General features: G+C 35.7%; 1 protein-coding gene across 5 annotated transcripts in view; it reads left to right on the forward strand.

The window, feature by feature from the left end:
• Positions 1 to 564: 564 nt before the first annotated feature.
• The window catches only part of LOC149776422 (histone deacetylase 5-like), a 348,169-nt gene continuing 334,936 nt past the window's right edge, over positions 565 to 13,797 (forward strand). For 4 of the 5 annotated variants that reach the window (XM_089940835.1, XM_089940842.1, XM_089940836.1 and 1 more), the window contains exon 1: positions 581 to 685. The gene's annotated coding sequence lies outside the window, so the exon portion shown is untranslated. Of the gene's footprint in view, positions 686 to 13,797 lie in introns of all 5 variants that reach the window. The other variant, XM_089940838.1, reaches the window with a different exon arrangement.

Raw genomic sequence — 13,797 nt, forward strand, 5'->3', positions numbered from 1 at the left:
GAAGGTGTCTGACGTAAACAAATAATTGACGTAATTATTTTTCTGTGCACAAAGTCTAACGTCAGGCTATAATGTTTAAAATATTAAAGTTTCAACACTTAACATGCTCGTTAGGCGGCAAAATGATTTCATAAAACACTACGTTATTTTTGTTCCTTTGCGTCACTATCTGCATTAATTTAGGAGCAAAATAATGTATATTTAAGTTTATAGTGATGAATTTGCGCGTTCTTGTAAACACTATTTGGCCCTCATCCATGGTCATATTACCACACATTATATGCTTGGGACAGGTATAGATAGATATTGAGATGTACTCTTATCGTATATAGATATGATAGATAATTGTATGAGTTTAAATTAAGTGTGACTCGAAAGAAACGCAAAGCCACACAAGTTCTCACTCAAACGCAGTCCCTTGAGGATCGATTAACTTTACCGCTTAGTCACACATGTTTTCCATACTGTAAGGTAAGCAAGCCACGGCGTATGAGGTACTAAATATAAACTTGTTTGCGTCAATGAAATCTATTTTTGGACTGGAGCCTCACTATGTGATTGGTTTATCGGGTCACATGAGCAAAGAAATGGCGAAGGGTTTCCTGAAAGCCTCGCAGCAGAGTTGAAAAAATAACGTGTTTCACAAAGTTGCGTTCTTGTTACGGGAAATTTAAATAAAGAACAGGTAAGATAGCTTTTATTGATGAAACATTCGTTATTGCACTTCTTGTAAAGTCAGTAGCTTTTTTGATGTCTTAAGTACGCGTTTCAAATGGACGGGAGTATATGTGCCATATTTTGTAAACACAGACTAAAGGTGTTATATATTCGAAAAGTTTAAATAAAATCACGAGTATGAACATTTTATTATAGTCGAACATAACGCTTTTCTGCCACTATATGACCTTGATTGACAACAAATGTATTAAGTTTGCATCTGTGTCTTAAACGGTGTCGAGGCAAAGTGTTGTGCATGGAAATGGCTTGGCTGTTTACCATCACCACCCACGGGTCCACCTTACACGTCAGTTTCTGTATTGTTTTGGGTAGAGCTGTATTTGTAATTTCTACAGCTGTAATGGATCATAAATATTAAGTAAATACTGTCTAGTCATCATTAGTTTTTGTACACTTAAGCAAACAACTGTCAGTTTTATAGGATTTCCCATGGTTTTGAACATTTAAGGACTACACTCCAAAATGTATCTAGGATGACCATTATGTGGAGTCCCAGCCCCCATTGTGAGCATTAAATCTTTCAAGTTTTACATTATGTAATGCAATAATTCAGTAAGATTGTGTTTCAGTTTTTATTAAAAATCAGAACATGTTAATGTATTGCATGAGAGGGGAGAGGAATATTTTCTATATTGACACTAGAGAAGTTGAGAAAGAAGGAAAGAAGACCGATTGTATTTGTGGTGTACGTGAATAGAACCATCTTGTTGTGACATATCAGTCTTTTGATTAAATGTGCATGTATGCTGTGCAGAGAAAATAAATTGGAGAGGAGCAGACTGTTTTTTTTTAGTGGTGCAAGATTCAGAGTCAGACGTAATTTTTTGTTTCAGAACTGGGGTCAGATTGAGTTATAAAAATAAACCTTGGTGTCAGACCTGGGGTCATATAAAATTTTTGGGAGTTCTCTGAGGCACAAATCAAGGGAAAGGGAAACACTGCACAGATATAAACGGGCTAAGGACATGTTGGTATTGTAAATGTAATGGTTGTGATATACATGTATAAATGAAAATTCATTTGAAAGATATTTAGCGCAAAGATAAAAACAGACTGACATATGGCAAACAATGGTTAAAACTGAAAATATATTTTATGGAAGGCTACCAGCATTAGAATTTAAAGCAAAAGATCCTTATTTGTGTTGCAATATCATGGTCCTTTTCTGCTTCATTGACATTTTTCAAGCAGAATTGGTAATGTTGCGTTTTAACAAGATCAAGTCTCCCAATCTTGCTAAGTACATTATTTGGGTTCATCTTGAGGCCGGTAAATGCTAAAAAGTGCAAATTAGTACTTCCATTAATAAGAGTTCATCTCTTCTTTCTTTGAACACTCTGCATACCAAGAACAAACAGCATCTCAGATTTTGTTTTCTTTTAACTTAACCAAAGGAATTTCTCAACCCAATTTGACCACCATTGTCTTTTACCTCTGCCATTTACCTCATCAGCTTCATTCTTTATCATATCCATTACTTTTTCGCATCTCAGGCAAACTAGTACCAGACATTTTAAAAAAGAAAAATTTGCTGACAAATTGGTCATATCACCAGTCTGGATATTCTAAAGATAACTGAAAATAATCCTTGTACAGTATTTACTACTGTTTAACTGAACTAAATTAATGAAGCAGCTTGTTCGATTACCAGCACTAAATTTAATTAGGCCTAATGCCATCACATTTAATTTTTACAATCAAAACAAAGGTTATAGGATAATAACAGTGCAAATTTTCAGCTCACTCAACCAAAGACACAAGAAAGAGCTCAATAAAGTCAGTGGTTGTTGTTGTTGTTGTTGTTGTAGGGTTTAAGGCCATTTTTCAGCACAAGATAGGCTATACATGACAGCCAGTATAACTGGTGGAGGAAGAACCCTGGAAAACCCAGGCAAGAACCACCAACCCATGGGAAGCTACTGGCAGGCTTTCCCACATACCCACGCTAGCCGAGCCTTGGACTCGAGCCTACGCAGACAAAGATGAGATGGTAGTGATCTGGAACTATAATAGTATATTTTCTAAAGTGGGAAATTCTGCATCATTTTTGTTGAGTCCATGTAAGTGTGAAGTGAGACGGTGTGGTTACTTTTTGTCAGTTGTTTTTGTCATCAGTTTGTTAATGTTTTGACACACTAAGTTGTGACCAGAATGTTCACATTTGCAACTAAACATTCTGATTTTTTTAATATATAGTGGGTCCTAAATAAAAAAAACTGTTGCCACTCCGACGTTTGTAAGACTTCTTAAAATGAATAGTCGCCCCTACATGTAAGTAATGTTAATCAGGCCACCACTTTCATGGCCATAGTGGTCAATTTCAGTATCTTGTTTCTCCAGAAATAATAATTGTATTGACATGACATTCTCATGATGCGACTTCTTATGTGGTTGGTCCTAAATGCATCCAATATGACCACCACAGTCACCACCTTGAAAATCTTGTTATTTCTAATACACCTAAATGGATGGTCTTGTCAACACTGGGTTTTCACTAAAAAAAACTTGTGATGTTGAGCTAGTCATAAATGAAAAAGGTTCCCATATGACATATGCTATGGTCCTCAGGGAATCCATCTTGAAAAGCACTGCTTATACCGTCTAGTTGGATCATGGTTGTTGTTTCAGTAGTTGAGTGAAACGATGTACATCAATATGACACATATATTGTTTCACCCCATGCCATTGCATAAATGTTTGTACTAAATTGAGGTTATAACACTCTGACATAGTCAGATATGCATGTGGTTATAACACTCTGCCATAGATATGCATAAGGTTATAACACTCTGCCATTATCAGATATACATGTGGTTATAACACTGACATAGATATGCATGAGGTTATAATACTCTGACATAGTCAGATATGCATGTGAATTATGACCAGATTTTGTACTTATTCTGTGGTACACTGCCAGTGAATTACTTTTTAAAAAAAACAACAGAATTTCAATACATTTTATACAAATCAAATTTCTACTTCAGCATTCATTTGTTTTCTTTGAAGCTTAAAGGTAGATAGTATGGTATGAAAACTGCTTCTTTCATTGTGTTCTTCTACCTCAAAAATTCTGACTGATGTGTGCACTGAAAAAAACTGGTTTAAATGCATATTATATCCTGCCTGTTGCATAGAAATAAATAGCAGACATAACACTAATTAATCTGATTAAAATCAGATCTCCATTGTTCTACATGAAGATCTGACAATGACTGCTTAGGGGTCCTGTTCTGGTGACCTTTGAACTAGCTCATGGAAATGCAGCTTTTAGAAATATGATAGTGAATCATTTGGCTCTTCAGCTATACTGCTCTGTCTCTCACATGTGAAGATACAAGATTTCATCTGATTATCTGATAAAATTAGCAGTTATGGTAGTCAGTTTGACACCATAAGATTTAGCCTCAAAATTTAATTATGTAGGTCAGAAGCATACAAGTCAATGCCATGTTGTGGAATTCAAGAAGCACTGTAAGTTCAAGCTGTATGTCTGACCTTGCTAACTTTTGTGAAAATACAAAAAAAGTAGTGAAGCAAATGAGCTTTAACCAATGCATGATACTACTACAAGTACATAAACAAATAATAAAATCATAAATTTGCAATCCCATCAGTAGATTATTGTAACAAAGCTAGAAAGTGACTGGTTATATATGTATTAATAAAATCCATCTTTATAAAACTAGATGCACTTGCATGTTGGCTGTGTCTATTCAGTTGGAAAGAAGGGTTCATTGATATATTAGCTTTAATGCTTAGGTGTGTTGTTTATGAATAGTTACATCAATGTTTATCAGCAACAACAAAATAAAGGTAGATAGTTTGGTACGAAGACTGGATTTGCTGTCGTGTACATGTTACAAAGAGTTGTTTCAAACTGATTTAGACATCTTTTCAACTTTCATTTTATAGTAAACTTTAAGAAAAAATTATTTTTTTTATGATTGCAAAGCATTTGTACCAACTTTCAATTACATTTCTGAAATCAAAATGCATGACGATTATGCAGTGAGGTATTTTACCACAAGACTTCGAGTGATATCCACTTTGTTGTCATAAATGCAAATGGTGCCAAGCTGACGTCCAATATGTATACCACATTAGTTAATTTGAAAATTTTGTTATTGCTGAAGAATATCAAAGATGGTTTCAACACTTGACAGTTAATAGGAACATAATGCGCTTATCTTGAATTCTTGGAAATTCTTTTCACAGGGACTCTTGTCTGAAGTACTTGGACAAGTGGAATAATACCCATGGGAGATAACTAACCTTTATGCTAATCATTTGCCTAATATTGAGTTGCCTCCCTTATATATATATATATATATATATATATATATATATATATATATATATATTTGAATGGATGGCATGTGTTTACCTTAATATTAATAATTTTTTAGTAACACCATAAAGATTGTTGTTACACTATACTTTATGAGAGAAAGAACACTATACTCTAAGCATGGAGCAATTGAAATTGTTCCAAGATACAAATTGCAACCTCTCTATGTAACTAGTTATCAGCGCACTTATTTGTCTTTGCATATTATATCAATTTGATTTGAATCTGAATAAATAAAGCCCTTCCAATTTCAGTGAATTGAAGAGTAATTTTTATTGCATGTGCCATAAAGTCAAATCTGGACTATGCTGAGCTGAAGATTGTCCAGTTCCATAGGGTCTAAATATTGTCCTGCAGATCATAAACATTAAAGGAAACAGTCCATTTTCTAATTAACATTATAAAACGTAGTATTTGGTTTAAATCAATCAGAAGCCAGTGGAATTTTGTTATGCTTTTAGGAAGAAATGTTTATTTTTCATTTTTGTGGTCTGAATTTATAGTCAAGATTGGTGATTCTCTCTAGTATTTAAGGATAAGGTGAAGAGATATCGCTATTCGATGTACCAGTAATACCATCACTGCCTTTGTAAGTGCACTGCACACCATTTTCTTTGGTAAATACTTTCCCAAAAATATCTAATACAACATACATGTGTTTAAATCCATACTGGATGGAAAGAGTTGCTACATTCTGCCTAGAACATGATTTTCTGAGTTGCATACCATTTGTCTTGTTATGACTTAGCTTTGTGGCATTAGATCAGTCTGAAAACTCTGCTCACGTGTGTTATTGACCGCTTCTGTGGCCTAGTGGTTTGATCGTCTGCCTGAGATGGAGGTCATGGGTTTGAACCCTGTCAGAGTCATACAAAAGATTTTAAAAATGGTACTTGCTTGGCACTTAGCATTAAAATGTTAGTGCTAGGACTGGTTATAAATCCTAATCACACACACACAGGAATTATTAAGCATGGCTAAGTTGAGAGCTACCATCACGCATAAAGAGAGATAACTCTTGCACAATGAAACGCTAAAAACTGAACCCTCGGTATGCTATAATTCCTGTCAAGACTAAGGGTTTTGTTTTGATCCTGAATTTTGCCTTTGGTATCATCTTTCTTTCTCTTTAATCTGAAATCTCTCTACCCTAAAAACTAAAAGAAATTTTCAGTCCTAAATTTCAATTTCACACGTGAAGAAACCAAAATGCACCTCAAAATTGGAAATGTATATTTATTGCTGAATTCCATTACAGGTTGATAGTTATGGTCTCAAAATAAATAGCATGTGGCCATGCATTAATTAAGATACACACCTGACATACATACTGGGCCAGATTGTCTACTGGTGTCAGCTACTTTAGTAGGCTTAATGGTTGGTCAGGCGCCCTGAAATGTCCAAAGGGCTAATAGTTCATACAGACTTTGGGCAGGTAGTAGGTTAATTTGAAATCATTGCAACTTACACATAGGCCAGCTTTTTAGTTGTTAATAAATGCTTGTAGATAAATACTTTTGATGCCTTGTTGACAGAAATAGACAATACAGTATTTGGAAAGCAGGGCCTTCCATTAATTAGATTTAAATTTTGGAGGGTGAGTTGCCAAAGTGGGATGGGGTGGCTGGGGACCTCGCTTAATGGGGATACAGGTTTTTTTTTTTTTAAATAGCATGGTGTAAAGTAAAGGTAGCCAGGTAAATCACCTGGTTCTTGACTGATAAGTAAAGCCCTGAAAGGAATATATGTTGCTCAGGTAATTTTAAATTAAATATTAAAAAGCAACAGGCATTCCTCATGTTTTACACTTCTGGTTTTGCCCATAATTAGATCTTATCTTGAGTCAGGTAAGCAGTTCCCTATTTCATACATGCACACACAAACTTCTGTTTCTGTCTCTTTCAGTCAATTAAAAATGAATTTTTTGTGTTTTAAATAATCTTTTATTACAAAATCTTTTCTTAAAATTTAAGACTGATGCTGATGATGTGGTTGTACATCTAATATAACATTAAATGAACATGGGTAATTATTGATGTGTTAATTTTACCTCACAAAGTAAATGAAGTCCCTATAATTCCATTTTTCCTCCTTTCTGTTGTCACATCGGCAAATTCCATCAGCAGAATATTTTAGTATAGGTACATCGTAGCACATAGTTTATTTCATTTGCCTCTTCGCATATACAACAATATGTATCCCCATCTTTCCCAGAAAATTGTCATTGATTCGTATATTATAGATTGGGCATGGTGTCAGAGTGGGTCGTAGTAGTTGTCAAAGGAAATTGTCACTTAATCTTTGGTAATTTTACTGAGGCTGTTTTTTTACATTAATATTTTGTCTGGGACCTGTTGTGTTGGCTTTTGTCGTTTGTTGTTCTTGCTTTCTATGCATTTAATAAATTATTTTGGTGAGATTACCTGCATTGCTGTTGTAATTATTAAATGTTATCAGAGAGAGAGAGAGAGAGAGAGAGAGAATGTTATCAGAGAGAGAGAGAAGAGAGAGAGAAGTCTCCAGACTTTACTGATGTGTTTCTAGATCAGTATTATGTGACTCTTTATGGTCATTCACACTGTAGAAAACTAACAATTGGAATTATTTATATATAAAACATTTTTTCATCTGCTATACCCTCAATTAGTAGAAAATCTAAAAAAATAAAATAAATTAGGTCCCACGAATGTTACGGTTTGATGGAGTTTACTGTACTACGTATTTTGAGGAGCTTGAACCATAATTTGTAGTTGCACAGTGTAGTTATTACATCAGAGATTTTAGCATCATATTACAACCAGTTGTGAACCTAAAATAGACAACCATATCATTGTGCATTGTCACATACACTTGGTCGTTAATATTTTGTGAGGTCTCGGATTAGCCTAAATATTGAATATTTCCAGTTCCCATCGGAGAAAATGATATGAGCCTAAAAGTGGAATTTTTAAAATACTTGAACATTACATTCTTAGGGGTAAAAAAATTTTGTTGCCTGTTTCAAATTGATTATTTATTAGCCAGAATCATGTTTCGCTTTGATGAACCTTCTCACAACCGCAGGGACTAGTACAAGGTTGAAAACAATATAATATTCAGGCAATACATGGTCCCAAAGGAAGAGAAAAAAGCCTTGATAATCAGCTGAGCAAAAATACACTGTTGTACAATTTATTTACCTTATTAGCTCTTTTAAAATATGCACAGCTGAATATACTGGTGACTGCTGTATGTGGCAAACAGTTTGGAGCATAACGTGGAAATGCTTTATTTCGAGGCGTGATCATGTGAACTTGATAGACTCAGTCAAATTGATAGAGTCAGATTGATAGATTCAGATTGATAGACTCAGTCAGTTTGATAGACTCAGACAAATTGATAGTCAGATTGATAGACTCAGTCAGATTGATAGATTCAGATTGATAGCATATTTGATGCCTGAGTACGTGATGAAGAGGACTAATTGGAAAAGTTGCTTAATTGCATGATTTTGACTGTGTCAGTGCCCATTCTCAGTGTTGAGGCACTCAGTCTTGAGACAGTTCACCAGAAAGTGTTTTCGAATCACATTTTTCTCGCTAGTGTGTGTATTCGAGCCTTGCAAACATAAACCACTGTGTTCACGAGTGAAATTTTTTGATAGAAAATGTTTCTCTGATAGACCATCTTGAGATGGCTTATTCGAACTTTGAGATTTCATGTGATTCAAACAACTTTCCTATTGGTTCTTGTGAGATCATGTATTCAGGTTTCAGATATACACTTTCTGGTTCAAGTATACATGTTTAGGAATGCAAATTCTGTTCAGTGTATGTCTCAATGGCTACCCATGTAGCTTGATGAGATCAGGTAGGTGTTAAGTTTTGTGTAATACATGCATTAAGGAGAGTTCAGTTTAATGCATTATGGAGATCATGGGATTGAAAAGTATCCTCTGATTGACTCGTTTGTGCTCATGTAATTGATCCTTGAGAATGCACAATATTTCTATGTTGTGCCCCTAATGGCTTGTCTTAGATGTCCATTTCTGTGCCTGCCGATCAGGGTCTTCGCATTTCATTGTTATGATTTTATGTGAACAGTAACACTGAACAGATTGTTGTTTAAAGCAGTGGTTCCCAACATGTTGACTGTGGGGCCCCCCCATCCCCCATGTGTGCATGGGTCCACAGGGTTATTCCAAGGAGTATGTATTTTCTCATTTAACAGAGCCTAAAAGTACAACTGTTAGCTTGTGGGGGTCTGCAAAATATTTTGAAGTTAAGATAACAGCACAGGTCCTAATCTGGAGGTGGATGATTAGTGGCAAATCTGGGCCAATGCTATTTGCATTTGGACATGGTTATATATAGGTAAATACGGTTTTCTATGATTCAGTTTTTTGTATCATTGACTCCTGTACTGTTTGGCTCTTGTTGTTGTTGTTGTGGGGTTTAACGCCATTTTTCAGCACACGATAGGCTATACATGGCAGCCAGTATTAATGGTGGAGGAAGAACCCGGAAAACCCCGGAAAGAACCACCGATCCACGAGAAGCTACTGGCAAGCTTTCTCACATGCCCACATTGGCTGAATCTTAGACTTGAACCGCCGCAGACAGAGGTGAGATGGCAGTGATCCGTAACGAAGAGCGCTTTAGACCACTCGGCCACTCGGGGCCCCTTGTTTGGCTCAAGTTGGTTCCTTTCATCTGACTTAAGTTTAAGGAACTGTGTTGGCTTAGGTGTTAGTAAATGAGACTTGTGACTGAAAGGATGTGGAATTGAATCTGGTCCATCAGTGTCAGCTACTGTGGTATGTCTTTGGACATGGCACTTCAGGCTACATGCCTTGTCACTCAACAACATACTTGTATTGCTGTGTTGCCGAACACCAAACTGGACTGGACTTTATTTATCCTGTGGCTTTAAAGTTTGCATTTGAACTCGTATCTGAGTACATACGGAAACTTCAAAACACATAATCAATAATTATATGGTGTAACAAAACATTATCCATGAATTCATTACAATGAGCACTATACTGTTGATGTTTAAATCCCTGAAACAACAACCAGTAGCCTATATGCTTGCTTACTGAGGTGTGCGGTTTACCGTGGTATTTTTTCTGGTGGTACATACCATGGTACTTTTCCTCTGCAACAGTACTTTGATAGATTCCATTAGTAATATATATATATATATATATATATATATATATGGAAATTCTTAAGTATGATTTGTACAGATTTATTGTTATTTTGAATATCTTTTCATTTTTTATTTCCAGAGTAATCTTTTCAAAATAGTTGTATTTGTCATTATTTAATTTGGATAATAACAAATAGTTATACATGTATGTACCTTGAATCACAAGCCTTCTAATGTCAGTATGTTTTACAGGGCATCAGCTGAAGTATAAACTTAATCATCGCACTTTTGTTACAGTTTTTAAGAAGATAACTTGTACAGCAGTTATGATACACATGGCAAAATTGTCGAATATAGGGTACTTTCCATTTAATGTGTGTGTGGGGGTGGCTGCTATTTTCTTTCTAGCTGGAATATTTGATTTTCTTTTATCTCAAGATAATTCTTTTTCTTGTATTAAATAATAAAATGGTTATAACATGGTCTGTGTTGTTATAAATCATATATTTTTCAGCTATGTGAGAGCTGGAAACTAAACAAATGCATAGGCTCCTGCACCAGAAAATTAAATTGTTGGTTCCTAATATATTTGCAATATAACGTGGCATTATCATGGTGTATTCAGAAATATTACGGTATGTAGTTTTTCTTGGTATCCAGCTCTACTTGCTTATAAGCATATTCCAACTGCAAACAAAATAGATCCTGATCTGCTGCCACATAATCCACTGGCAGATTGGGGTCCTTGTGCTTTATTCTGCTGATCACTCCTAACAAAATGCATAGACCCATATCTGCTGGCACATAGTGTGATGGCAGATCTAGGTCTGTGCAGTTTGTAGTTGGGCTCAAGTTTAAAAGCAAGTCTATGTGCCAAACCAAGCCAGATGGCAGAAACCCTATAATGCATTAGTCCCTTTGATACGCTGTTGGTAACTTCACTTTATACTTTTTTCCACACACTCCATCTTCTCTTTCTGTGTCCCCATATGGGTTTGAGGCTGTAGATTTGGCCCGATACATCCATGCTGCAGAGGCTACTAAGGTGACACAACCCATTCGCTGTGTTTTTAGTGAACCATGTTGATGGAGGAGAGGTTCCTGGTAGTTGAGTAGAGGAGAGACCAAAGGTTGTCTCCGATGTAACACACTACGTTGGCCTTAACATCAACTAGACAGCTGGTCAGAAGGGCCTGGTCTAATCAATCAGATCGCCATGCCAAGCTTCAGGGGCTATGCAGATGATATTTATTTTAAGAAAGAATATAACAAAGTTTAAAAGTAACCTTTGTGATTTACCAACATATTGTTGACCAAAGCTTAGAAAGGATGCAATCTGTGAGCAAGGGTCAGTTGAATAAAGTGTATACTTTGCTTGAGTATATTACCTTCTGGTAGCCCTGACATTAAATAGACTGAAATCTTGTTTCCTCATTTGACATCTATGTGGGTGGGGACAAAATATTTATTATGATGCAAACCAAAACAACCACTAGTGTGCGACCTGGTATCAAAAATACCAAGAATAATTGAACCAGTGACTCAGGGGATGAAACAGATCCCAGTCAGTCATGGAAAATGGACACCATTTCTTGACTTGAATCCAGTGATGTAAATCTGAAACTAACAAAGGCCAATAATTGTAAACAAAATACCTTAGTTCGGGTGAAATAGTTGTAGAGTGTACCTGCAAAATTAATTCCAATAATCTATCTCAGATGGAGCAGGTCCTTTTGAGATTTTTCCACACAAATCTCTACATTTGTCGAGAGGTGTCATGAGATATCAAGATGCTCAAAAATCTCAGCTCCAGAATATCTCACAAGAAGTGAATCAAGATAAGTTGATTCCTATGAACACTTGCATACTGACATTAATTTATTGGCTTTGTCTACATCAATCCAACCTGGGTTGTTAAAGATTCCTGTCAACCCTTTTTTGGCCAATTCATTAGGGTGTTTCAACTGCCAGAAATATGGACACCACAAAGCTGGCTGCCATAGGAAAAAGTCTGTCCCAGCTATTTTCAAGGAGAGTCTCAATGGATTGTCCTGAGCTAGAGAAAATCTCTTTTGCAAACTGCTTGGCAGAACATTTCTCACATTCAGATGGAAAGAAGAGAAGGAGATCCTTTCTCATACTCAGATGGAAATGAGAAGATCCAATGAATCAAACAAGAGAAAGGCCTGAGCTTCAGGCCAGGAAATTGTGGAAGCCACAACTCCTCTCAACACAGCAGCTCGTATGCCACATATGATGTAGTGTTTAGGTCCAAATACCAGTTTCACTTGTACACTTGTAAATTTCATTCTACCTTTTGGCATATGAATTCATCCCAACTTCTATACATCAAAAATCAGTGTTGGAAATACTGCAAAATTCTGTATTCCCACATCACGACCAAAACCTCGTAAAATATTTTTGGACCTTGTGTATTCAACGAGGCTTCAATAAATCCTGCTGTTTTTCCAAGTACATTCAATAATATCAAAGCCTCCTATTTTAGCCATACCTCCGTGTATGCAGAAATTCCAAAAGAGAGAGACAAAGTTAGATATATCTAGCTGTCATGGAGACACAACATCATATCATTTCAAACTGACTACTGGGTAAAGTCTAAATGTTTAGTGCAGAAATTGCATACTTGAAGCTTCAAACTACATGTATATTGAAACCTCTCAAAAACAAATATCGTTTTGGATTCCCTTTCTACATTGAAAGCCTTGCAGAATCTTAAATTTGAGAACTCATTAGTACCCCTGATATTAGAAAAACATGACATTCTTGTGCATTCTGGGGAAAAGTTTTCTGTATGGTTGGCTGCCTTAGTCAAACTGAAAGGGTAATGAAAGGGTAGATTAGGCAACCAAAGCTCCCCAATTTCCGAACGGGTGATTACATATACTGACTTGAAATGTTGTATAGATCAGCATAATTGGCATATTTCAAATGAAAACTCCACAAATAAACTTCAAACCCACTTTAGGTGAGGGGTATCCATTTTATTGAACATATCAGAGATTAAATGGTGTTGCGCATACCTCCTAAGGGGTGAACCTCTATTGGAGTATGTACCCTGACAGTGGAACACATTCTTGTTGACTGTGTCAATTTCTGCCCAGTGAACAAGTATTTTGAACTGAATTGCTTGAAGAAACTGAGATGTACCACAGGAGAGAATTTTTACGGGAATGTTTTATACAATAAGTTTAATAGTGTTAGAACTTTATTACGTATTAACTTTATGTTATTCTGTATACATTTTACAGAATATTAACATCTTTACATTTTATTTATTTTTTTTGTACTTAATTATATATTTTTTATTTGAACTGCATCATCTTTCTAAAAAAAATTATGCAATTTAATTTTACATTTTTTGAACTTGACCTTTTGTAGGCGCTAAATAGCCACTTTTGTGCTGAGGTGACATACATATTGTGATGCTTGTTATGGTTGGGGTTGGGTGCTCCCAGTATTTTATTTAAACTATTATAGAAGTCCCACACAGGCTCTAGTTAATTGGAAGTTGTTGTTGTTGTGGTGTTTAACGCCATTTTTCAGCACGATAGGCAATA

This window comes from Sinohyriopsis cumingii, chromosome 18 (genome assembly GCF_028554795.1).
Source record: "Sinohyriopsis cumingii isolate HCF-2022 chromosome 18, ASM2855479v2, whole genome shotgun sequence".
Taxonomy (NCBI): domain Eukaryota; kingdom Metazoa; phylum Mollusca; class Bivalvia; order Unionida; family Unionidae; genus Sinohyriopsis; species Sinohyriopsis cumingii.